General features: G+C 42.8%; 1 protein-coding gene across 8 annotated transcripts in view; it reads right to left on the reverse strand.

Annotated features, from left to right (window-relative positions):
- Positions 1-25,853, reverse strand: part of LOC146072531 (proto-oncogene Mas-like) — a 156,957-nt gene that overhangs the window by 22,136 nt on the left and 108,968 nt on the right. For 3 of the 8 annotated variants that reach the window (XM_083179750.1, XM_083179751.1, XM_083179749.1), the window contains one exon: positions 1,696-1,858. The exons of 2 other annotated variants lie outside the window; for them this stretch is intronic. The gene's annotated coding sequence lies outside the window, so the exon portion shown is untranslated. Of the gene's footprint in view, positions 1-1,695; positions 1,859-23,666; positions 23,907-25,853 lie in introns of those variants that run through there. 3 more of the 8 variants (XM_083179752.1, XM_083179753.1, XM_083179757.1) reach the window with 3 other exon arrangements.

Here is a 25,853-nt window from a genome sequence, read left to right on the forward strand (position 1 = left end):
AAAAAAAAAAAATAGAATATGTTACGGTTTTTCGAATTTGCGTCGCGTCGCCATGTTCTGCGGCTTATAACTTTTTTATTTTTCCACCTACGGACCTGGGTGAGGGCTCATTTTTTGCGGGCTGAAGTGTACTTTTTAATTAATACCATTATGGGATATGGGCGACTTTCTGATCTCTTTTAGCTATTTTTTTTTTGGGTAGGCGATGCGACCAAAAAACGTAGTTTTGGCGTTGGGGATTATTTTCCGTTTACGCCTTTAACCGTGCGGGATAACTAATGTTATATTTTAATAGATCGGACTTTTAGGAACGCGGCGATACCAAATATGTTTATTTTTTATTTATTTTTATTTGGGAAATGGGGAAAGGGGGGTGATTTGAACTTTTAATATTTTTTTATTTTTTTTTTATTTTTAAACTTTTTTTTTTTTTTTTACTTTTACTACAAGGCCCCCTAGTGTACTTGACCACTAGGGGGCGCGATCGCCTGTACTAGGTTCAGCCATAGAGCTCTATGGCTGAACGTAGTGATTTTATGCACTTCCTATTACATCCTGGCTGAGGCAGGATGTAATAGGTATGCATACACGGCGAGCACAGGGGTCTACATTAGACCCCTGGCTACCATGGCAACCGATCGGCACCCTCCGATCTCGCTGCGGGGGGCCCCGATCGGCGCCGGAGGGGGGCGCCCCCCCTCCGATCAGCTATTTAAGCACTGCGGGCGCTTTGCCCGCGGTGCTTAAAGGGTTAAACGGCCACGATCGGCGAACTCGCCGCTCGTGGCCGTGAGAGCAGGGACCTGGCTGTAATATACAGCCATTACCTGCTCTCGTTCAAGCCAGCTCACTCCGTGAGCTGGCTTGATTCCCCCGCAACCGACATATGACGTATATATACGTCATATGTCGTGAAGGGGTTAAGCATTCAAATTCACAATTTGACACAGAGAATAAGCCTAAATTGAAATTTTGACACAGAAAATAAGCCAAACTTCACATTCTGACAGAGAAAAAGCCGAAAGTATTACCGCACATTTTCTTCTGAAGCCTATCCTGGCTTCAGCGTTTGGAAAAAGGCTTTGCCCTTGATCCTGCAGGCCACAAAAGTAGGTGGCCGGGGCCGCATGCGGCCCGCGGGACGCGAGTTTGACATGGCTGGTCTAGATGAAGATACACAAAAATACATTTATAAACTTTTTGAATTGACCCCATGGTTTTCAATCAGACAATTTTCAAGAACCCCATAAGAAAATATCTTTCTTCAGCCTTTATTTTAATTGTTTAAAAAATAAATAACATACTTAGACCAAAAAATCTTAAAGGCTTTAAAGTTGTGTCCTGTCTTCTCCCCATTCTAATACTCCCTTCCCTTTTTTCCCTTTTATGTTTAATAGTTTATAGGAATAATATTTATATTTATAATATTCACTCCGATGAGATACATTAAGTTAAGCAGAAATATACGCACTGTAAAAATCTGTATATGTATCTTACTGCAATTGTACTTCATAATTTTGCATAATTTATGAAAAATAAAAAATATTTCTTAAAAAAAATAATGCAATGAAAATAGAGTATTATTAAATATATTATTTTCAAAGTTATAAAAGAACAATATTTTTTTCTACATATGTTCTTAACATGTTTGTATGAATAGAAATGTAATTGTGTAATCGAATGAGTACACTATACCTCAACAAATGTCCTTGTTTCAGGTTGACTTCAGTTGCTGGCCAATCAATTATTCCATGTGGCTGAGGGATTCTGGTAGCCCTCATGGTGTAGCTCAACATTTCATAAAAGTATCCACCTGCTTCTCCTCACATTATGTGGTACTCTAGGTAGGAATAAATTTCTGTTGGAAAAAAACAAAAAAATATTTCAGTACATTACCATAATGGGTAGTCACCTGAAATATTTGAATGTTTGATTAATTTGTAATCACCTAAAATTGACCCTGTAAATTTGAATATGCCATGATTGTTGTCTACTGTATATAACCATATAGCCACTTCCACAATCAGAACATTCTGTATTCTTCTAAAATCTAAATGGAAAATCATAATCTTAAGTAAGTATAACTTGAGTTTCACAATATTAATTCATACTTTGGCTAATATGCTATTAGCCCTGATGTCGTTTCAGCCAATAAAGATGTCCAGATATCACATTTGATGACCAACTGTCATTATCACGGTATCCAATAAGCACCCATTTTGATTGACTGAAAATGGACCCGCTATTTGGTAAAAACACATGGGCTCAGTCCGGTGGCTGCTCATTGGGACCTCAGGTTTGTGAAGCATAATACTCGATATCATTGAGTATTGGAGGGAAAGGATGCTGGTATAAGAGCTAATAGGATAGCCCCTGGGGAACCTATTAGCAGTGGTGAACTACTGTTGCTAATAGGATACCCCCTTCCTCCAATAACATAATGGTTAGGGAACCAGAAAATGGCAGTGCTAATAACTTCTACAATAAATCTGTTATATGTTTCAAATGTGGTCACTGTAATGTGGAAATACTTACAGAATGCTCTAAAAGAAAATGTCTTTTCAATCAGCTTAATTCCAGAAGGATTTAAATAAAACTATTTATCAATTGTACAACTATATCAGTTATATACTCAGTGGAATGTACTTGTATAAATATTTGGGTAAACCCAAATGTTTTTTTCAAATAGAGGATTAAAAACATGAGCAATGTCACAAACGAAGCAAAAAGCCACTCGGTTCAAAACCCACCACAATTCATAACTTGAATGCTGCTCATTAAACATGTCTGGCTGATTGAGAGGGGTAGCAGGAATACATATCTATTATTGATAATCAATATTTTTTGTAAATATCATGAAGAGATAATGTCAGCATCATTATGCAGACAGTTACAATGGTAACTAAAGCACTTTGATTATAAAGCATGTTATAATGAATACATGAATAAAATGCTGCAAGATGCCTTACAACCTTCCCCTGTCAGCATGCAGTATTCTCTATTGCAGTGGTTCCCAACCCTGGTCCTCAAGTACCCCCAACAGTGCACATTTTCCAGGTCTCCACACAGAATCAGTGAAATAATTAGCTCCACCTGCGGATCTTTTAAAATGTGCCTGAATAATCTGTGCACCTGCGGGTGACCTGGAAAACGTGTACTGTTGGGGGTACTTGAGGACCAGGGTTGGGAACCACTGATCTATTGCAATACTGTAACCACAGTAACCACTTTAAAAAATTGTGCACTACTAAATACTACTTGAAAAAGGAAAGGGTACTTGTTTCCTAGCACGGCGCCCACGATGTTAATCTTATTACATCGTTTTGATCGCATCGATCGCATTGCATCTCATGCGATGCGATTAAAACGATGATTTAATTGTACATGCACCCTGATGGGTGATTAGTATGTTATATGCACCCCCATTCTTAACGCCACCGCCACTATTAATGCCAACCCGAAGCGTGGCGAGCCCAGCGAGCTGGCGAGGGGTGGCGGTATGCGTCCTCCGACCTTTTCGTACCCCCACTAACCACGTCAGCATGGAGTTGATTTTATATAGTGTGGTGAGCCCCGCGAGGGTACGCGGATAACTTCCATGTATTCCGCGTCCGCTCGCCACGCTTTGGGCTCTATAAAATCAACTCCGCGCCGACGTGGATAGCGGGGGTATGAAAAGGTCGGAGGGTGCGTACCGCCACCCCTCGCCGGCTCTCTGCGCTCGCCACACTTCGAGTTGGCGTTAATAGTGGCGGTGGAGTTAACAATGGGGGTGCATATAACATACTAATCACCCATCAGGGTGCATGTACAATTAAATCATCGTTTTTATCGCATCAATCGCATCGCATGCCATTTTAATGGCATGCGATGCGATTTTAAAATTGTACAGTGCGGCTCTTAGGACCCGAAAATCGGGTCCCATCGCATAACACTAATTAAGGCATGCGATGGTATGCGATGGTATGCGATGGGCGGCGTGCTAGGAAACAAGTACCAAGGAAAGTGTTACAAAATTATTATTTTTTGGTCAGGGGCTATGGTGTGACTAATGGAGAACACACTGTTAACATCTACAGATAGGTCCTTCAACAACCTCGGATCTGAGAGCGCAATTTGGCCCAAAATACTTATTCAGCAAACACTACACTATTAGTCCTACTTTGCATTACAGGATTTTATGAGTTGAGTATTGCTGTTTTTTGTAACACACACAGACACTACACTTTTGCAGTTCCATGAATTACAGTTCAATAGAGAGCCTTTGCATGGGTTATTACTGTTAAGTGGCTACTTCATTACATTACATCCTCTTTTTTTCTATTCCCAGATCATAGAAGCATTTGAGGGAGGTGAACAAATCCATCAGGTTTTGATAAATAAACCACTAGAGATATGTGAGTGACACCTAAGTGCCTATTTTCTATCCAAATAATATTGCACTGTACTTTATGTGGCTTTTTTCATAGGGGATTTAGGAAGATTTGAATCATGTGGACATATTTTTATTTACTTTTAGACTCTAAGGGGTTAATCCTACAAGCCCCGATGATTTCACTGGTGAAAATTACTTATGGGGGCCAGAATAGCAAATTTGGACTGAAACTAACCAGTTAAGGGTACAAGATTGAGTGCCTTTGCCTGCTTTTAAACACCATCAGAACAGCTCCTCACACCTTGCACCTTTAACCCCTTTAGTGGTGGGGATTTTTTTTTCTAGGGAACGTTCCCCACTGGGCTCATTTGTTCTGGGAGAGCTCCCTAAAAATACCCCCACCACTGTGTTTCCAGGGGCTGGGCAGCGCCGCTGAGCACTACATCAGCAGCTGCCTGGTCCTGCCCCGTCAACCCAGCTGTGTGCGGCATGACGTTAGCAAGGTCACACCGCACACAGCCAGGGGAAGGAGGGGAAGGAAGCGGGCTGGGCAGCTGGAGCCGGGCAGCAGCTGAAGCAGAGCTCAGCACTCAGCTTAGCAGTGCTGCCTGACATTAAGAAGCGCAGAAAGTGGCATTCCTGAGAATTTTCCGGGTTTGCCAGGCTGGGCAATGGAGCATAGCCCGGAAAATTCTTGAAACTACCACTGAAGGGGTTAATAGGATCAACTCCATCATGTAATGCCTTTTGGTGAACATTATGCCAGGTAGAGACCCAACAACTTCCTCCTCCTCCACATTCCTCTTTCTCATCATTCCTCCTCCAACTATTCCTCCCCTCATGGTGTAGTGTCAGTGAGCAGAGTTTTTATGTGTGAGGTCCGTATAGTGTCAGTAGGTAGTTATTCTGGTTGATTCGCAAGGCCGCAAATATGCAGCCTTGTAAGTCCACCAAACCCCACTTTGCGAATGATTTGCTGGCGCCACCCATTCGCAAGCAAGACTCACATGCCAATTGGGTGGTAAGAAGTGCTATAACCCCGAAATCAACAGTGAACACCAGAATCAAAACAAAAGTTTTTTTCTGCTGCGGGACTTGTATGGGGTGTAAACAATGTAAAAGTATGGGAAATAATAAAATTGAAAATTTCAAATCAAATGTAACGGGCAAAGAGTATAAAATTGAGCATTTTGTAACCTGCAATAGTCAAGATGTTGTATATCTTATCGAGTGCTCCTGCGGTAAGCAGTATGTCGGAAGGACAAGCCGACAATTCAAAATCAGAATAAGGAAACATATGAATAACATAAAAAAGGGATTAGAAACTCATAACATGTCAGCGCATTTCAAAACAGAGCACCAGTGCTCAGTGAATCATATGAGAAGTTTTAAAATTATTGATCATATAAAAGGTAACTGGAGAACTGGAGATAAAAAAGGAGATTTAGCACGTGCCGAGATGCGCTGGATTTATGAGTTAGATACCCTGAGCCCTAAAGGCTTAAACGGGGAGTTCGAAGTAAAGTGTTTTTTGTAAAAACATACTAATCCCTGTATTTTATGTGTAAGACCCAATACATTATGAAAAATTCCCATTTGTTATACATAACTTTTACATTGATGTTGACTAACTTTCATTGACATTTTGTGTATAAAAAGTTTTTCATGTTATTTTTTATGTTTGTACAACTTTAAGAGATATATAGGGACTGTATCTTTAAGAGAACCCAGGTATGTGTGTAAAAGTGACCTGGAACATGTATATCTCAGATCCTTGGAGACGTATAAATAATCAGGAGCTGTGTCCTCCAGCTGCACCTTGACAAAGACCTTAATTGGTAGAAAGGCGTTGATGAGCAGCTGGAGGATATTGTTCGTGGGGAGAAGGAGAGAGACCAGACTCCAAACAGACTAAAGTTCCCGGTATTTATCACACAGTATCCAGCCAAGAACTTTGGACCTGTGTGCCCGCCAGACGCTGCGAGCGCAGGCAGCAGAGGCGGAGGAGTGTTCCGACGTTTACATCTAAGCCGGATACTCTTTAAACGGGACCCGGGACGGTGAACCACGTAAAGGGAAAAAACCGCAGTGGCAGTGCGGCCCTCCAATTCATGCTATACCGAACACCGGGGATCCCATTGGGGAAATAGTAAGGACTTAGGACCCAAGTGGCAGTACGGTCTCTTTGTCCTGAAAGTACCCGTCCAGACTCACTGCACATTAAAGATCTATAGGTGAACGCAGAAGGAGAAGGGAGTAACCGTAGTGGCAGTGCGGCTTCCAGAACTTAAGGCGCTACACCACAAGTCCTGGTGGATATCCGTTGAGACCTGGGGAAACCATAAGGACTAGGGAGTTAACCGAAGTGGCAGAACGGTCTCTCAGCCCTGAAGCACCCCATACACCTAGATAGGTGTACCCACCATATGACCTATAGTGCAGCCTGGATTTTACAGGGATACTTACGTCTCCAAGAATCTGGTGAGCTACCTTTAAAAAAAAAAAAATTCTCTCCCATGCAAAGAAGAGAGTGAACCCCCTTCTTTTTTTATTTTATATATACTTTTTAGACTGTTTTGTGTGACTTTTTAAGGAAATTCCTTCTTTTTATGTGACGTTTTATTTAATAAAGCATTCAGTTATTTTTTCCTTGAAATTGAGGAGTGGACCGCCTTTATTTGGGATTTCCAGTAAATTGATGCATATTGTTGAGCGCTGCAGAACGGTTCTCATCTCACTTGTAAACTTTTGTACTTATTGGGGTGTTGTTGAGATTGAAACACCATTGAGAACAACTGCGGCAGAGGGATTAAGGAGCGCTAGAGAATACCCGGACTTTTTTCCATTTTTTGCAAGACTCACATGCCGGGCATGTGAAGGATGTGGGATCCACTCACATCTTTTGATGGTCGCCAACCATCGAAAGATGTGGGTGGTGCATTCATATGTAAGGTTGCTCTAAACAACCTTACATATGTGTGCATGCTGGGAAGGAAATGAGTGGGAAGCTGACATCCAGTGAGGTCAACTGCCTGCCCCCCACACCCACGTCATTGCCTCATTAGCATGAGATCTAGACAAGATAGAGATTTGGACCCGCTTCCTTCAAACAATCCATAGCACTATATTTTTGCTGCTGATTGCATTTGGCATCGATAGAGTCCCTTGTCTACAGGCTACCAATAAATGCTCAGCTGTGTGAATATTAGCAGTGCGTCATAATCTAAATTAGGCACTCTTTTGGAAGCCGGTTTATTGCCTGTGTCACATTTCAACTGAGCTGCCTGCAAACAGTGGATGAAACCACATATTTGTGTCCAATCAGAGAAGATCAAAGGGACCTTTAAAGTGTGGGCAGGTCCACGTGATGTCATAAAGTCACCAGGTTGTCACAAATGCTCCTCTGGAAATGTTTTGGACATCCAAGATATCTTTATGGGGCCGCTTGGGACCTGCTTGGCCCCAGGCAGGTGTCTAGGTTACTTGTGAAAAATAAGCTACTGGTTCTCTGTGCTTTTGGTTCTAAAAGTTCAATTTGCAATAATATTACATGTAAAGATTGAGGTCAAAACCATTGAGAATTAGCAACTTGCAATAAATGTCAATTAGGTTTTCTAGCCCGAGGTGTTTTTGATTTATTTAACACTATTTAATTTTCCTATTTGGTGAAGGTTAGATTGTAATCAATCTAAATGAGTAAATCTAATTATTTCATTAAATTATTCATCTCTGGTGGCATTTACTTTTCAAAATAAACATATGGGGGAAGTTTACTAAGATGTGTATTCTACTTCACATGTGATGTTGCTATGTACATCATACTCACTCAATATCAATTGGTATCTGGACTGATCATAGACTGACTCATGATAGACAGTCATATGGTCGACCACTAATGGTCGACAGTCAAAAGGTCGACAGGGTCAAAAGGTAGACAGTCAAAAGTTCAACAGAGTTTAAAAGTTGACACACAATAGGTTGACAGGGTCTAAAGGTCAACATGGTCAAAAGATCGACATGAAAAAGGTCGACATAAAAAATATAGACATGCATTTTTTTCCAAATTATCAGCCGACATGTGCCGACAGGACAGGCGTTATTTCATGCCCTACCATCCACTAGGGCGTGGAGGGAGACCGAGCTCGTAGCATGGCGAGCGGACGCGGTACACTTAGACAGTGTCCATGTCGATCAACATAGGCACCCTAAAAACATTAAAAACTCATGTTGACCTTTTCCCATGTCGACCTTTTGACCATGTGAACCTTTTCATGTCGACCTTTTAACCATGTCGACCTTTTTGACCCTGTCGACCTTGTGACTGTCAACCATTAGTAAGTCTATGTTTTATACCATAACTATATAAATTCATTCTGCTGGAATCCACAATTACAGAAGTCTCTGCACTTTGAGGTAATTGCCAGTAAAAGCCTTCCTCGTGGAATTTGTTGGTAAGTTTCTGGGTTGTGCTAAAACCTGTTTTAGAGTGCACACTCTAGGCTAAAAAGATTAAGTAATACAAAGCCAGTTTGTACAAGGGTCTACAAATTGCATTTTTTTTCTTTCAGTTATCAAAGCGACTCTGTGACATGCCTGTTCTTATGATATTATGAAAGCAATCTTTCACTTTTTTTTTGGGATGGTGACCATATTAGATGTAGATATGATAGAGGTTTGACTAATTTTAGGCAATTTGTTTGGACCCAGCCAGATGTCAAAATGTTGTGTTAACTCTGGAAAGTTTACTTTTTTCCCCCCTGGTAGCTGCAGTAGAAACTGAAGGAGATGTTGTTGTGGTGTTGTGGTGTTGTGTACCACTTGAGCTGCCAGCTTGCTCACCAGGAGCTTTTAGCATCTCTTAAGATCTAGGTCAGTTGGAAAGACATCACTTTTGACTTTAACCTAGGATCGAGCACTGTCGTCAAAATGTAGTGATCTGATTTCCAAATATTACTAAGGTGCGTACACACGGGGGCGATTTAGTGCAAAATCGTGGGAAATATGGTCGCTGAGCGACCATATTGCCCGCAATGGGAGTGTGCACCGGCGATATATCGCCGGATGCGCGCTCCCGTTTTTGCCCCTGTGGTGATCGCTGGTCGCAGGAACATGCTCCAGAAGGTATTCTCCACTGTGTTGGACCAATGTACACTACCCATCCTCTCCCAAAAGCATGGTTTATTATATAGCTATGGATGGCTTTTGCTGGTCCTCCATCCGCTGAAGCCTATAAAGGATGGAATTTCACCTGGCTTTAACCTTTTGCTTCAGTTAGTGGCAGGGAAACTGCGCTTTTTCTCGTATTACAGATCCTTCAATCGCCTGCATGCTTTGACTGAATGCCCAAAATGTTCCAAAATTTTATGGGTTGCAGACAGCATCTCATGCATGTCCTTGTCATTTTTAAAAACCGTGTACCAACAAGTTGATTTTGTGAGAAAAACATAGGACTTGTTGGAATTCACCCTGCATCAATGCTTTTAATATTTGTGGTGTTATCAGAAATCACAAATTCTGTGGCATAAACCATTTTGGAAAAACATCCCTTAGTTTTTTTAAGAGGTTATCAGTGGTATGCTTCTAAGCATGTGGACCCCAAAATTATTGTAGTGTGTACCCTTACTCCATTTGCTTTTCCAATCGGAGTCCATGTTGATTTTAAAGTATGAGAAAGTACCAAAAAATGATAATGAAAAAAAATCACGTTGACCGTTTCATGTGTAGACCATGACCATATTGACATTTTGCTTGTGTCAACATTTTTTCATTGTCTACCTAGTGCACGTCAACCTTTTTGTCAATGTCAACCTAGTGCATGTAAACCTATTAACTGTTGATCTAAACACTGTAAAACCTATAATCCGGATCCCCCCATGACCAGGCATGACAATGGCCTTCCTCTTATCATGGCCATGAGCTGATCCTATTGGTGCCTGACGTACACAAAAAAGATTCATCCACAGCAAGCATCCTCATTAGTGCCGAAATCACCTATACAAATATTCCTCTCATCCTCTTGCACTTCCTCAGTGGCATCCTCAATTTATATGTCATCAGCTATACTTCTGACACTTATCCTCACATTTACAGAGGGATCAGGAATGGTGTAAGGTAGGTACTCTGTAAGTACAGAATCACAAAGCTCAGGCTCACATATAGCATTCGAGGATACACTTAGACTCTCCTAAGGGATCTGTGACATTTCTATTTCGGAACGCACAGTTTGCTCTACTGCATTAGTGATTTTAATTGTTTTTACACCTAAAGCTGGGTACGCAGTAGACAATTTCTCTAACCATATGCATTATAATAATAGCATTAATGATGTTTTTGTGCATATTGTCTAGTGTGTATGCACTATATCCTTAACAATGTGCACATAGGCATGCTGGGGGTGCCCAGGCACCGCCTAATGGCCAGCACACCCCCGCTGCTGGCACCACCTTCAGCTTGCAACACATTGCTTCCCATCCTTCAACCTGCAACACACAGTCCTGTAAATCAACGGCCCCTCCCAAAATGGGAGACACTAGAGGTACTGCCATACCTCTAGTGTCTGTCGGAGGAGAGCAGTGTGCCCAGAGCTACCTAGAAGTGCAGATTGCGCTGGTAGCTCTAGGCACACTGATTGCGCTGGTAGCGCTGGCACACTGTTTGAAAGGAACCCCCACGGCAACAAACATTTACCCCCTCCCCATCCTGGCAATGAACATGTAAGACCCATGGCAAAGAGAAAGTAAGACCCTTTGGCAATGAGCAAGTAAGACCCCTTGGCAACAAGCATGTAAGTCCTTTTTGGCAACAAGCATGCAAACCCCCCTTGCCTGGACAACAAGCATATACAGTAAATCCCCCTGGCAACAAACGTGTAACCCCCCATAGCAGAAAGCATGTAATTTCCATGAGCAATGAGCATGTAAACAACTGTGAATAAAATCCTTGCCTTTGGGAAAATCCTATACCCTGTGGCAATGAGAATGTAGATCCCCCCTGGGCAATGAGTATGTAATCCCTCATGGCAACGAGAATGAAACTGCTGACAAGAAGCATGTATCCTCAGGCATTGAGCAATGTAACTCTGACAATGAGCATGTAGGTAAGTGGCACTTATGTGGCATAATATGTAATAGACATTATGGTGTGTGGTATAATGTGTAATAGACATTACGATGTGTGTCATTATGTATAATGGGCATTACAGTGTGTGGCATTATGTTTAAAGGGCATTATGGTGTGCGGCATTATGTGTAATGGGCATTACTGTGTATGTGTGTATGTGGGAATGATTTATTCTGAAGCCCATATACATAAATAAGTCACATTCTATTAAGTTTGCATTGATGGCCAGTAGGCAGTGATAGACATGCCCAGTAGGTGGTGATAGACACGCCCCTCTGATAGTGCACCCCCTAACAAAATGGCCCCCTGACAAAATGGTCTACGCATGCCTATGGATGTGCATTCCTACAGGTCATTAATGAGTCTTTTTGAGAATTCTGTTAGTTTTCACAAAATATATATTTTGTTCTGGAGCTCCAGAAAGTTCAAGCGAAATCATTAATGATATCATTCATGGAGCATATTGTCTAATGTCTGCCCAGCTTTAAGCCTCATACACACTAACTGCAGCCAATATACTTTAGTAGACGATGTCAGTCACAGGTGGATGAACTGAGCATACACACTAAACTATATTAGTAAATTATATAAGAAACTGTTAATAAATAAATAAATTAGTAAATTATATTGTTTAGTGATGTCACCGGGACCCGTTGAACATGCAGGTCATTGGCTATATAGTCAAAATCGACTTGCATGTTCAGCTGACGGAGGGTCATCAGTGATGTGTGCTAGCGTGCATCGTTAATGATAATGAATGGCCCCTCTGAGTGACATCTTTTTAAAAATGTGTCTAGTGTGTGACATCTTTTTAAAAAATTGGCTTTATTCAGCACTGATCACATCTGTAAAGATATGCAAGCAGGTTGAATTTGCAAATGCTACCATCAGCAAGCACCAAGCCAAACCTCCAATTGTCACTCCATATCACACTGCATGTACACTATACTTAAGAACCCACCAACCTTACACAATCCCATACACGCATAATAGAAAGTGTTCTCACAAATGTGCAACACCACCCGGTTACAAGCATCCGATGATTTTTCTATCCCAAATACTCAATTGCAGATATTGTTGTGATTGTGAATGAATGCATGTAGCAAGCAATTAAACATTAGACATGATAAAACACCTAAAACAATTATAGAGATTCTTTTTGCTAAAATGGTGTGCATACTTTAGGCTAACTTGCTAACATGTAGGATCAAGTCACATAAGTTTATATCAAAGACCATATGTAACACGTATATTGGAGCACTGTAATGCAGTGGGATTCTGACTAAGTTTCTATTTGATTTTGACTATATATTAAAAAAACAAATAGAAATCAAATCAAAATCGAACGGTCTTCAGCCGTATACAATGCCAATTCGATCCCGATGCGCGCTCCAATGTAGTGCAAATTGAGCAGAAATATAGACTGTGCAGGCAAGACTATATAGTCAAAAATATAATGCATTTTGCTTGCTGTGCGATTCAATTTCGATCGATTAGCAGGGCAATAACACCATGTGTACACACCTTAAGTTTAATCTAAAAATATATTTACCAATTCTAAACAAATAACATTGCAGTGTCTAAAAGCTAATGATCATACTGTGTTCTGGAACCATAAACATTTGTATACACACTTCACCTGATCACATGCCTGTGATTTCACAGGCAGGCTGATAATCAATAGACTGCGCATGCCTATGGCTTGTAGTACACATGCACAAGGCCATCCTGTGAAACAATCCTGCAATTGTACGCAAGTTGATTGACAGAAAGCTGGCTTACAGTATGGGGGTGGTAACCGTCCATTTTCTGGGAGTCCCAGGGAAAATGTTAGCATGCTCAGGCGTTTGAGGGGAAGTTGTTTGACGTCAGCTCCGGCCCAAAACAGCCTGTTTCTATCACAGCCACTGCTTTAGTCCTGGGCTACACACAGACTGCACACTAATGCCACTTTGAGATCGCAAATGCAGTGTCGCACCAGGACTTTTAACCAGTTCAGTCCCAGTGCGATCCTGCATGTGTTGCAGGTTTGCTGACATCATTGCGCCACGGAGCATCAGCGCGTCATCGGGGTGGGAGATGGATTATTCAGAACTGATTGCACAGCTGCTACTTTGCAGAGCCCTGGAAAGTATCAGAGCATAACATCTTAACAATGAGTATATCGATCCTTCTGGCCCTAAGTTCATCATTAGTAACATGTTGCACACATAGGCGTGCGCACATAGAGTGTTAGGGGTGCACAGGCACCATGTTTTATATTGTAGCGAGTGTGAATAGCTGATGGTAGACACGTTTGATTAGTGGTGTTAGACACACCCAATGGGCGTGTAAGACACCCCCTAATGAAATGTGCTGCGCACGCCTATGGTTGCACACAACCCTTCAGCTACACAGAAAAGTTACCGTATTGCAGATGAGCCCTGTTTTAAACTTGAAAATGTTGCGTAGGCAGAAATTGTGCATGCTTCTGTCAGTAACGTCCAGTACACTTCCCGGCTTAATCTTTGATATGTGGGAATGTTATTGCGAATGCGTTGGCGGTCGTATTTTACTGGTTTCATCAATGCTAGCAACAGTTCAGGCATGTGCATTGAGTGAAATGTCCAGATGCTTTTGCAGATTTTGGGACTGTCCTGTGTCCCACCTGCGGCTTTCAGTGTCCAGCGGTGGGAGCAGTTGGTAGACCTGCTATAATCAATTATGGGAGCAGTTCTCTTTTTAATGCAGAGAAGCTGACTTTTTCCTCACTGACAACAAGAGTTACTTCAAATGAGCTCTTTTAACTTCTATTTTTTTCCCTAAATAACAGGCAAATTCACTTGTGTACTGTAATGTATATTATTTTATTTAAGTTAAATTATTCACTACTGAATAACAATAAGCAGTTTGTAATAGCATTTCACATTTGTGTGATATAAAATCAAAACCCTTTACATTCCTAAAAGAGATACAATTCTATGGAAACATTCAATATTAACTTTGTAGCCATCGACCTTTTTAGTATTAAATAAACAATGACAATAAATTCTTAGTAAATTATTCTAGACTTTCTTTCCCTAAGCAAAGAAACACAATAGGCCATAGGTGCCGATTTATGTTTTTGCAGGTGGGTGCTCGAGCCAAAAATATAGGGGAGAGGCTTAATGGGAAAGGGGCGTGGCCACAAAATAATACTGATTTATATTACGCAGCACAGTTGTCTCCAATATTCAAATTATATAGCAACAGTGCCATATACATAAATGCCCACACAGTACAGGTACAAAAATCCCCCCCACAGTGCCAAATACATAAATGCCCCCACAGTGCAGGTACATAAATGCTCACACAGTACCTGTGCCAGCGCCAAGGGAGGGGGGAGTGCAGTGGGACACGGGCGGGTGGGCCGCTGCTGAGCGAGTGGGTGCTCGGGCCCTCAAGCACCCACAGAATCAGCACCTATGCAATAGGCCGAATGTAATAGGGTGTGAGAATCAGAAAGTGAGGGATTTTGGGAGTTTTTTTCATTTTTTTAAAGTAGCAATCATTTACATGGCAAAATCAACCTGGTCTTTCAGTGTAAATGATTGCCGCTTTAAAAAAAATGGGAAAACTCTCCCAAAATCTCTCACATTCTGATTTTCACACCCTTTGAACAATATAGCTACAGTCCAGAATACAGTCTGCAAAATATTTGTTGTAAGAACAGTTCCTGACTGGCTTAATTGACTAGCCAATGTGGATGACAGTATATAGAGGTAACTGTTTAGAAGAGTTTTCAGCTGGACAATCCTTATCCACTTTTGTAATTGAAGGATAGGATAGAGAAGTACAATACAATTTATTTCATAGTTTTTTTTAGTACACTTAGGGCCTTATTCTGGTTGGAGCGGCCGGGCCGTACGCGTACGTCCCGGGATTTTTTATGATCTGCGCATGCGTACATTCGCTAATGCGCAGGCGCGACCACTCACCAACGCTTACGGACGGGTCTCTACATGCGAAAAAACCTGTACGCGAGTGTACGGGTATTGGGGGCGGCATAGGGGCGTGTTGAGGGGAGTGGCCGAAATAATGAGGGAAAATGGGCGTAAATATGGGCGTACACGGGGGTGTGCACCAAAAATGAGCGGTGCTACTACCGCACGATCGCCTAAAGCACCGTTCATTTCGGACACCAGACAGGCGGCCGCCAACCGCCAGCTCAGACCACCCCTACAGATACCGCATGCCAGCGTGCGCCTGAGTTTGCTAATTAACGCTGATTCCTACTCAAACACATACACCTGAATGTAATAAGCAATGCTGCAGTCTATTAAGTCCAAACCATGATTTCACTACCTGCAAGCCACACACAGCACTCAAACACATTGGAAGCTTATCTTTCTATACTTCTCGACATTTAAAGGTTTATTTAATTTAAGGTAAGAATCTTTTTAAGACCTGCTTATATATGCTAAGGTAGCTATTTGCTAAACAGTTAGACACATTCACTACGTGCTTTCATAGACTTTACACAGTAGCACACTCAATCTACACAAGTCGACATGTGTCAACGTGTTCACTCTAATACAAACATAGGTTTTGTATTTATGATACAATAACATAAACCACATCTAACACCTACAAAGTATGTTTCAGCAATGTTTTAAGCCCATGCCCACTATTTTGCACACAATCTTTGTATAGTACCCAAAATACAGAACTGTACCACTATCTGATCTGCTATGAATTGGATTTTACTACACTGTGGATGTAAGATGCCACCAATCACATTATTGCACTCACATCTCTCTAACAAAGGATTCCTACATCTGCTTATGACACTGTAAAATCATATATATTTAAAAACTTATACATGTTTCTTCACAAGCAATTTTATCATGTTTGGCCGATTCACACATCTTTTTTTAGGGAGGACACATATGCATTCCTACACAAATTTACCTTTTCACCCTTGTTTGTCTGCCTCACCCACTCCATGAGGAAAGCATTGTTCTGGACCTGCTTTTACCTACTACTGTAGGAGCTACCTCACCTGCACACAAACTGCTTTCTCACCTATTAAGTTGCTCTGCACATGTGCTGACACAAACTAATTAGCAGGGAAAAGTTGGATAGGAACATGGGAATGACCATGGAGAGGGTTACACATGGGAAACTTCGACCACACTTCAACAAATGTTCAAAAATACCCTGGTCAGTAAGTACACATAAATCTAGTATTTGTTTCACACAAGAAATTACACATACAACAATTTTGTTTTAATTGCTAAAATAAATTTATTTGCTGTTCAGATCACAGCCTAGTAGACACTTTCATGTCATAAATCAAATAAACAAATAAAATAGACACAAAAATAAAAAAACAGCCAGAACAAGAGGTTGCATATCTCCAAACATGTGTTACCCTGCAAATGCAATGGTGAAAGAAATGGGAACACCAGAATACGTACTGCAACAACCAGGGTGAATACTAAGCAAGATACACACCACCAAAAATTTATCCTGCATTTGTAGAGGTCAAAATAAGAACTTTAATGCCCATGGCACGAAAATGGATAGATGGCCAACTCAGGAAGTGGATGTCCAGTGCAATTTAAACATTTGGGGTCCAACCACAGAGGAAGTGAACCAGGTCTCATTATTTGGGCCCTTTTCTCCCCCTTTTAGATGGGGCCTTGGGGACAGGGGCCTTTGGGTCAGATGGCTTGCGGCGTCTTCCCCTAGTGGACACAGGAGGGTCAGCAGAGGTGGAAGGTTGGGGAGCAGCTTGGGGTGGGGCAGCAGATGGGGGATTGTCCCTTAGGGACCTGGCGGTGGGCAGCAGCTCCGCAAGAATGTCATTCAGGCGGCTGAGGTGTTGGCCAATGTTTTGCATGCCAGCCGCCAGAGTGTCATTAATGCGGTTGAAGGCCTCACACTGCTGCCTGTTTGTGGCCTTCCAATCCTCCAAAAAATCCCCAATCTGCTGCTGACGGAGCGCAGCATCCACCCCTTGCTGCTCGATCCTCTCCAGCGTCACCATCATGCTCTCTTCCCATGTCTCCTGTGGCTGGGGCTGGGGGTGTCTTCTTGATGGAGGCTGGACCACTCGCTCCACCTGTGGCTCTGCAGAGGAAGATGCTGCCGGTACATCCTGGGTTTCTGCTTCTGCTAGGATAATAATTGAAAAAAATGTCACCATCACATACGCACTAAAAAATCTCTTTCAAAATACAATGCATTACTGTGACTTACCATCAAAAGCAGCATCAAAGACCTCCGCCGGGAGCTCACTGTCCATATTGGAGATCCCCCTGACCTCGCCCACATCAATGACGTCCAAGGCGTCCTGCTCCAGGGGGGTATACTCCAAAGTATCGGGCATAGGACCTCTCCCGGTGGACATGCTGTGGTTGTACCGGTCAGTCATCTTCCTCTTCATTGCCGTTTTGAAGTCAGTCCACCTACAAGTTTAAAAATACAAATATCACCATGAGATATGTGCATCACTGTGCTACGTGTAGGGTTACCACCTAGTCCCTTTAATTCCGGACACATGTTACTTACACAGGTTCTGTGGCAGTTTAAAATTAGGTGAAGTGGAGTCTTGAAGTCAGCCAGCCACAGAACCTGTGTAATTAATATGTGTCCGGAATTAAAGGGACTAGGTGGTACCCCTAGCTACGTGACATTTCCTAGTGTGGGTGATCTTATGTTTTTTAGCCATATGTGTCCCACACACACATTCATGTCTCCATTAGGAGGCATTTCAGTGTCTCATCACATTCATTAGGCCACTAAATGCACATACATACATCACTATGCAGAAATGACATCATCCATGGCCAAATTATGCACCTCCACCTGTTGTGAAACTACACATTCCACCATAGCTTGACAATGTGGTTATTATGGAGTAATTTAACTATGGGATGGCATACTGGGATGTGTAGTTTCTCACCAGCTACTTGTGCACAGTTTGCTCATTCTTGTTTCAGTAGCATCATATGGAACATGTTACAACAACTCTTTCAAAAACACACTTTCTCTTGTCCCATCACATACTTCACATGAGCAGAACTGTGCCCATAACCTCACATCACACCAAGGGTGCATGTTTCATATATCAATGTGGGTTATTAGACATGGTTGTGTTCACATGTGACATTGAAGTGTAGCACTATCTACAAACACACCTTTCTATTATTCTCAAAACATACATGTAACATATGTACACACATATGACATTATCAGGGGGACAAACACCAGGGCTATTTTTCAGCAGGCTCCAGCAGCAACTGAGGCCCTTATTCTAGGTCACTCTTTCTGACCACATATTTCTTAGATGGTCAAAACCATGTGCACTGCAGGTGAGGCAGGTGTAAAACCCCACCCAAATCTGATTATCTCTGCACAAGTAACACCTGCCTCACCTGCAGTGCACATGGTTTTGTCCATCTAAGAAATATTTTGTCTGAGTGAACTAGAATAAGGGCCTCAGTTCCTGCTGGAGCCTGCTGAAAAATAGCCCTGACAAACACACTAACCTTTTCTTCACCGCTAGCCAATCTCTGACCACTGGTGACACCTGGTTCACTTCCTCTGTGATCTTGTCCCAAAGCTTTCTCCTTGCACTGGCACCCGGCTTCCTGGTTGCCAATTCTATCCATTCGCGTGCCCTGGGCACTAAGATTCTTAATTCTGCCTCTACAAATGCAGGGTTTCTCTTTCTGGTGGTGGCATCCTGCTCAGTCCTCACCCTCGATGTTGCAGCCTGTTTTCTGGTGGCCCCAGTTCTCTCACCATGCACCTGCTGGGTCACACCTGTTTGGAGAGATGCAACCTCTTGTTCTGGCTGGTTGCTTGGCCCTTGTGGAGCTGGTGGAGGTTGAACAGGGCCTGTTAGTGAGGGGCCCGCTTGGTCTGGCAGGCTACCTCTCTCTTGAGCCCTCCTTCTCCGCTCCTGTTCCCTCTTCTGTAACGCTTCAAGCAGGGATTCTGCTTGTGCTCTCTGCAGAGCGTCCTCAGCTGCGGAATCGTCTGAGTTAGACATGTTTGCAGCAATTCTGGCCTGCATCTGACTGAATATTTATATGTTAATCTCCCGCCATGAACAAGGGGGCGTATATTTTTTCCCGCAATGTACTTGCTAATTTACGCCGATATTTCCCGCCGATGATTGCCGCTTAAATTACGCAGGTCTCCACGCACCTGATCAATCACCTGTATATGCACATACACAGGTTGTGGAGCATTGTGTTCTGCATCGTGAAATGTGTGCACCTGTCATTCCAATGATGAGTGTTGTCAGCTGGTATCTGTTGGAGTTCGTGTATGCTTTGTGAGTCACATTTCAAAACATCACGTTATAATGCTTTCCTTACATATGTAATGAGTCTGAAATTGTCATACACCAACATGTTGCATTGTGCCCCTTTAAGCAGCGTATTTATAAGTAGACGCTTGCGTGTATTATTTTATGCACACTGTATATACAGTACGTCTCTCCATGGAAATGGGTGTATTGTGCCCCTTTAAGCAGCGTATTTATAAGTAGACGCTTGCGTGTATTATTTTATGCACACTGTATATACAGTACGTCTCTCCATGGAAATGGGTGTATTGTGCCCCTTTAAGCAGCGTATTTATAAGTAGACGCTTGCGTGTATTATTTTCCGCACACTGTATATACAGTTCCTCTCTATACATTGAATGCATGCTGTTGGTTTTGGTCTGTGTATATCGGAACGGTCCGCGTAAGTTTCTATTCGCATCCAGTTTGTTAATGTAAGAAGGATTAATAAAGTTAATACTAAACAAACCATTTTTTACACCAATCAGCAAGCACCAAAAGTGATATATGTACCTGCAATTAATAACTGCGCCATTGGCACTATGACTTCAACCAGGGCTAGGCCGTTTTCGACCCAGGAGTTGTTGGCCTTGGTTGAGGTCATGGACCGTCACCTGGGGCCCAGGGGCCCATATGTCAGCAATATGGACAAGCGGCGGGCGTATACTGCTGCCCGCCGCCTAATCTACTCCACGACCGGCGTCCGCAGAAGCCTGGGGCAAGTGGAGCGGCGCTGGTCTGACCTGCGCCGGCGGCAGCCAGTTTTGCTCTGCACACTTCGCCGCCATATTGCCCGATGTAAGTTTTTATTACTAGTATGTCTGCGTTTTTTTGCAAATGTTTTCTGTACTTTTTATAAATATGTTCCTGAGTATGTGGGTGTATATGGGGTGTATATGGGGTGTATAGGGGGTGTATATGGGGTGTATATGGGGTGTATATGGGTGTATATGGGGTGTATAGGGGGTGTATATGGGGTGTATAGGGGGTGTATAGGGGGTGTATATGGGTGTATAGGGGGTGTATAGGGGGTGTATATGGGTGTATAGGGGGTGTATATGGGTGTATAGGGGGTGTATAGGGGGTGTATATGGGTGTATAGGGGGTGTATATGGGTGTATAGGGGGTGTATAGGGGGTGTATATGGGTGTATAGAGGGTGTATATGGGTGTATAGGGGGTGTATATGGGTGTATAGGGGGTGTATAGGGGGTGTATAGGGGGTGTATAGGGGGGGGGTTTAAGTAGTTGCTCAGTTTTTGGGTGTAGCATATCAATTAGTTTGCATGATAAATGTCTGAAATATAACAGCAATGATAATTTGGAAGGTTATGAGCATGACTAATGTGAATTTTTCTTTCCCCCTTTTTTATGCAACCCAATCTTCGATTTCTATGTCATCAACATGAACATTTCAGCACGGGCAAGGGCACGCATGGAAGCCCGGGAGCAGGCAGCCCGGGACCAGGCAGCCCAGGAGCAGGCAGCCCTGGAGCAGCCAGACGAGGAGGAGGAAGAGGAGGAGGAAGAGGAGGAGGAGGAAGAAGAGGAGGAGGAAGAAGAGGAGGAGGAAGAGGAGAAGGAGGAAGAAGAGGAGGAGGAAGAGGAGGAGGAGGAGGAAGAGGAGGCCGAGACAATGGCTCAAGCTGGGGCCCACACAATTTCCCCATCCCCTTCCCCCACCCCCTCCCCAACCCCCACCCCCACCCCCTCCCCAACCCCCACCCCCACCCCCTCCCCAACCCCCTCCCCTACCCCCACCCACACCCCTACCCCCACCCCCACCCCTACCCCCACCCCCTCCCCACCCCATTTCCAACCCCCCTACACCTCTCCACCACCCACCCCCAAACCTCTCCAATCCCCACTCACACCCACTACCTCTATCCAAATTCCCATCCCATCCCCCTTGCTCCTGACCCCCCCAACCACCGCACAGCCAACCAGCGGCGACCAGGATGGCTCAAGTAGCCGTAAGTAAATAATGTGTCTAATGTTTACCTACACATTTCTACACATAAACAATCACAACAACCACATATGTGTATCCAACATCAACATTAGTTGCAACATATCACTGCAGGGCGACCATGAGGTGTGTCCTGTCCTTCTCCAGGAACAAGGGTCCCCTTGGTGGTTTTTTGGAGTGTGGCCATGCCTCACCCCTTGAATAATTGACATAACAGTACATCCAATGAGATATCCGACATTAGTGGTGTGGTAGTTATGTGGCTCCAGGTGTTGGGTAACTCCAGTTCCCAGCATGATGTGCAACATAAATGTAGAGATTGTTTTGTTAATAGTGTGTGAGGCCATGCGGATGCATGCTTTACAAACATAGCTGTAGGCCTATAATTTGTACAGCAATGTCCTAAATTTAAAATAGTAAGGAGTGCTTAAGCCACAACAATGTCATAACCCTTAAATAGCACAGCCTAATTGTGAGGTTAGAGGACAGTCCCCCAAAACCAAACTACCAATTGGGATACAGCATACATTCATCCAAGAAGGAGTAATTGAATTAATGTTATTTACTATGTACAGTATGTGTGTGTTAACATATTATTTTTTAGTACTGTGTTTACAGCAGACCCATCTTCAATGTAGTTTAAAAATGTATGTGGCCTTCACACATAACTCTGAACTTTTTATTATGTACAAATACAACAAACATTTGTGTATGTTATATATTAATTTTTTTTTTTATCCCTTCACTACAGACACTGAACAGCAGCAGGAGGAGGTGGCAGCCCTCATGCGGGAGATCGTCCTGACCCTCCTGTATTTACAGATTCTTTTTGGCCTTCTGGAGGCCCGCATTTAATTTATTTTTATCCCCCCCCCCCCCCTTATTATTTTTGTTCTAAATAAACGTTTCTATTGTGTTATAAATTGCCTGTGTTTTTAATAATAAATATGTTAGAGGGCTTGTAAGGGTAGGTACATACAGATGTGTAATGTAAGTTATATTTGTAATTTGAGGTGAGGGGTAATGATTGATGTGTGAATGTGTGTGTTTTTGAGTAAAATAACACATAGTGAAAATGCATGAATGTTTAATGTTGTTCGATTAAAACATCACACATAACATCAGGGTAGGTATACATGTTACACATTGTGGACAAAGTAATTATGGACATAATTTAGTACATATACAGAAACACTAACATAACTTGATTTAAAAGTAACAGCAATATGGGGACACATAGATAGTGATTAAAATGCCACATTAGAACATAACAAATATACATGTAATGAGGGTTAAAATGTTGTTTTATTAGGTCTTTATTAAGGTAGACAATTGAGTTAATAGAAAACAATAATTGAATAACAAATAGATTAATTAATCAATTGTCAGAATTCTAGTTGAAAGGCAAGATTTGCAGGTCCATATATGTGAAGGGTATGCCAGCGTACACGGACGTACGCTCACTCTCACGAGCGGTGACATAAGCTGAGTTTTCCATTGAAAACAATAGGGACCCGTCCGTGCAAGCTGGCGTACGCTCAGATCTCCGCAAGAAGGCGGTGGGAAGACGGACGAGAGACGTCCGTAAACGGCGGCGTACGCTCAGTTGTACGTCAGTTGTCGGAGTGTAAGGGCTGGCCCGTCCATGTACGTTGGCGTACGCTCATTTGTACGCCACTCCCCTTCTACGTTGTTTATGCCCGTACGTACGCGGCAAAGTTGTGGGTGGACTTAACCCCAACGGCCGCGTGCGGCTAGCGTACGTTAATAGCGAACGTACGCACGTTTGGCCGCACCGATCAGAATAAGGCCCTTAATCAGACTGATTTCCTCTTAAAGGTTTTTCTCACCGCTTTTCTTTTGTAGCGGTGTGATACCACCCACCTGTGAATACCTGTTCCTGGAAGCTACGAAGCGACGTACCAGAAGCTGAACCACTGAAGAATAACAGGTGTGTTTGATAGAGAAGTGTTGTAATTGAAGATAATCAATGCAGGTGTCGATTATAAGCAAGGGTCTCCTTCTCTGCAGACTGCAGTAACTCTCCGCAAATTCCAGGCAGGGGGAGAGCAGTATGGTATTTCAAGGTATTTTCTTTACACCGCTCAATCCCTACACCTGCTGCTTTCACTCAACTGTCACTTGCCTGACACTGGTCATGTGACCTACTCCAGACCTCTTTGAGCAGCTGCGTAGGCTGCTGGAAATTGTCTGCTGGTGTAATGATAGACATGTGTTGTATACAGTATATGTGCATATCAACCAAAAGCTTTCTATAACGTGCTGTTTCTTTAAAGATAATGGGGGAAATTTACTAAGATGTGTATTCTGCTTCACATTTGATGTTGCTACTTCTTATTTATTTAGCACCCTCTAGAACAGGGGTAGCCAACTCCAGTCCTGGAGAGCTACCAACAGTTAACGTTTTCCAGGTCTCCTCACAGAATCACAAGTGAAGTAATTAGCTCCACCTGTGGATCATTTATATTGTGTCAGTGAGTAATGAGTGCACCTGTGCCCCAGCTCGGTGATCTAGAAAACTTGAACTGTTGGTAGCTCTCGAGTACTGGAGTTGGCTACCACTGCTCTAGAAGATAGTAGACAGGATTTGATTGGTTGCCCATAGCAACATCACATGTGAAGTAGAATACACATCTTAAGGTGTCCATACACAGTGCGATGATCTGACCCTTTATGGGCTGTATTGCATCGCAATGCATGCATTTTGCATACGATTTGCGTGCGATGCGATCCGAGGGCAGTACAAAAAGTATGTGCAGCACATACCTTTTGTACTGCAAGTGCTTTACAAAAGTTCTATTGTGCAATTGCAAATATTTTGCTTTGTGGCCTTGCCCTGTGCTGGGTGGTCCCAAGTATGTTAGAGAGTACAGTTGCAGTTTTGCAATTCTTAGTGATGCTGAATTAGGCCCGTAGATTGTAAGCTCCTCTGCAAAATATGTCTGAAGCTATATTAATAACTGGTAATAAATAATAAACAATAGTTTGGTTATCTGAAAGCCAGACCTACACACCTCTAGAGCTAACCAGTGCCATTTGCAATACAGGTTGAGTATCCCCTATCCGAAATGCTCGGGACCGCGAGCATTTAGGATAGGGGAATTTTCCGGTTTTTAGAATATTTTTTTGCAGCCATACTTACCTGTCCCCTGATGGTCCCCGGGCGTCCCTCGGCGTCCGCGCAGTCCCCGGGCATCCACAGCAGGCCTCCGGCATCTTCTCCTGGTCTCCAGCGGTCCCAGGAATGCATTGTGCGAGTGTGCGCGCGCACCGGTGACGTCACCAGCGCGCGCGCACACTCGCGCAATGCATTCCTGGGACTGCTGGAGACCCTGGAGAAGATGCCGGAGGCCTGCTGTGGACGCCCGGGGACTTGGTAAGTATGAAAAGAGGGTTAGGGGGTTAAAAAAAAAAAAATTTGAATGATTCCAAAAACCACGGTTTTTGGAATAATTCGGATACGGGATGTCCGGATACCGGATACTCAACCTGTAATGGAAAACGAAAAGAGGGTAGCCATTACTGTGGTGCACCAGGCTGACTCCAATCAATGTTGTGCGGTCCGCCTCCACTCTTTTTATTTTGCACTTGGGGCTATAGCTCCACCTTGCAGCCACCACCAGTGCTAACCAATTGCTCAAGTTACCAGAGTTTTTGTTCAGTATTTATACTACTGTAGGTTTCTGTCATTTTACGTTCTATAGAACTCTGTAAACAATATTGTGTCAATAAAATATTTGAAAATGAAAAACTAGAAAATAAATTATTAGTAAATGTGGTTTAGAACTGATTTTACATTATGTTATTCCTTGACCATCTCCATATTAGTATGTTTATTACCTCCAGAGATTAAAAAAAACTATTTAACCAAAAACACATAGGGGGAAATTTGCTAAGATGTATTCGTAAAAAAAAAATTGTATTTTCATAGGAAAATAAGATTTTTTTTGGCATATTCGTATTTTTGGCATTTACTCTGCCAAAAATAAGATTTTTCATATTCGTATTGATGGGACATTCGTATTTGTATTTAGAAATACGAATGAATAC

This window comes from Crinia signifera, chromosome 4, assembly GCF_055691185.1.
Source record: "Crinia signifera chromosome 4, ASM5569118v1, whole genome shotgun sequence".
NCBI classification, from domain to species: domain Eukaryota; kingdom Metazoa; phylum Chordata; class Amphibia; order Anura; family Myobatrachidae; genus Crinia; species Crinia signifera.